Here is a 2,500-nt window from a genome sequence, read left to right as displayed (position 1 = left end):
TATTATTATTATTATTATTATTATTATTATTGTAATACATGGAACAGAATGAGGGTATGGTAACACCATTCCGTAGCGAGCCTCCCCTGGTGTGTGGTGGGTGTCTGCCAGGAGGTAGCCCGTTGGTTGTTTGTTGTGGTCGGTCGTCACGGAGATAAACTGTCTACGACCTTTTCACCCTCGTGTCCGTCAGCAGCGTGTCTTCAACGTGACGGACAAAGGCTCCGTTCACCAGACGACCGCGGTAGACGACAGAGAAGCGGTCACTTGATGTCAGTCGTCAGGTGTGTGTTTGATACCGTCCCTCGTTCAGTCCCTCGTTCAGTCCCATTCCTTCACAATTAATCTTTAAGCGGCAACTAAAGACACATCTATTTAGACAGGCCGGCAGTCAATTTTAGCCTTCTTATTGTTCCTGTTTATGTTCTGTTTATGTAGTCCCCCTTTTTTTTTTTAAATCATTGATGTTTTGAATTTGCACTTTTCATATTTTTAAGCACCCTTTGCATCCGTGCTGGCAAGGGCGCTATATAAATAAAGTTTTTTTACTTATTCCCTTCCGTGCATTACAGTGAGGCTGTCCTCCGATTTCTACCTCCACCAGCCTCCCCTGGTATACACTCTTATAGAAAGAGGGTTTCCGAAAGGGTTATTTGGCTCTCCATGGAGGGTTCTATATGGAACCCAGAAGGGTTCTCTAGTACTTAAAGGTGTAAAAGATGTTGTTTTTTCTCATCCAAATGGCTGGCCACTTCTCCCTTTGGTATGAAGAGTGCTTAAAGCTGTCTTTTCTTCCCAGGCAATGCTACTCCAGGGCTTAGGATAAAATTCCCCCGCCATAACTTTGCCAAGCGAGGCTCTGAGGAGGAAAATTTGGAACAGATGTTGCTAAAAATAAGAGCTGAATTTAATCTCACACTGAGATGTGTCAGAAACACCATGCAGCTTTTCCCCCATCGCCCCGGAGGGCCCGCCTTGGAAACGGTGTCAGGAGGACAAAAAGTGGTCGATTCGGTTGATAGATTGTCAGGTCCTAAAGTGTTTAGCGCTGGTTCACAAACACCTTAAACGGCGGGATAAACATCTTGCATCTTCCTCGGATAAACGTGTGAATCAGATCCCTCACGTCTCATTTCTGTGTTTGTGCGTTTCTCATCTCATCTCGCTGATCTTGTCTCGTATGTCAAAACAAAGATTTGTTTGGAATAAGGGAACTTTATTTTATCCAGAGCCAACATGTAACGCACGCACACACGCACGCGCACGCAGGCACCCACCCACGCACAGCGACACTCTGAAAATAAATGCAAATGCTAAATGACTCTGTTATAGCAGACTCAATGTCTGGGCACGGATGTCTAGCTAATACTTCTGACGACCCAATGAATGTTTGTGCTCTATAGATCATCTCAAACTCTGTTATCTCCTTGATCTTTTAGTCCTTTCAGCCCTTCAGTTGTTTTATCTCATCTACAGGCTTCACTTGTTCTCTGCTTTGACTGTCTTAAACTCCCATGACTGTTTTACTTGTTATCCTCTTATGATTTTTTTGTCATTTTTAAAATTCATATTCCTGTAAAGCGCATTATGTTGCATCCGTGCGTGAAACGTCTTCTATAAATAAAGTCGGATCTGATTGGATTTGATAGGATAGACACGACAATGAACTGTGAACAGTGACGCACGTCCTCTGGTTCACTGGAGGGAGTTGGCCTGTGACCAGACCCGATAGTGTGGCGATAGAAAAGAGTACAAACGATCCTCGAGTCAGACGGATGAGACAATGTTTGGAGATTGTAAGGCTGTCTTAAGTGGAGCCTCTTGGGCCTCTGGAGAGTATAGGCTAACTATTAAATCAGTTTTCATTACGCGAGTTCATACACAGTGTGTGTGTGTGTGTGTGTGTGTGTGTGTGTGTGTCATAAGAAAAACTAACTAAGCTCGGCCCAGGGGCCATTGGCAGTCATAATGCTAGAAGGAAGAATTACGATACATTTTTCTTTTTTTGCATTAATTTATTTACAGTAGAGAAATTGTAAAGGGGGGTAGAGGGGATGGAGAGGTCTTCGAAGGGACAGATTAACCTGATTAAAGACATGGGTCTTCAGTCTACAGAAAAAGAAGAAGATAGGTAGTAACTCTGCAGTCCTGACAGCAGTGAGGAGCTTGTTCCACCAGCGGGGCGGCAGGACAGTGACAAGTCGTCACCGAGGGGCGCGGGGCTGCCACATCCATGTAGAGGTGGTGGTGCCAGGGGGTGCCAATTGGCCAGCCGAGGTGGAATGAGTGGACTGATCGGGCACGTGTTTGGGGGTTGACCATTGATTGCAAATAGGAGAGGGCTGTTCCCTTTGCCGCCCGGAAAGCAAGCACCAGGGTCTTCAATCTGATACGATCTGCTACCTGGAGCCAGTGAAGGGTGGGAAGGAGGGGGATGACATGGGCTACAGAGGACCGATGGCGGAGGCGGGGAGCCCGGCCGGGAGTGCGTTGCAGTAAT

Source organism: Nansenia antarctica (assembly GCF_963989245.1).
Source record: "Nansenia antarctica genome assembly, chromosome: 2".
Classification (NCBI taxonomy): domain Eukaryota; kingdom Metazoa; phylum Chordata; class Actinopteri; order Argentiniformes; family Microstomatidae; genus Nansenia; species Nansenia antarctica.
Note: the sequence above shows the minus strand (reverse complement) of the source record.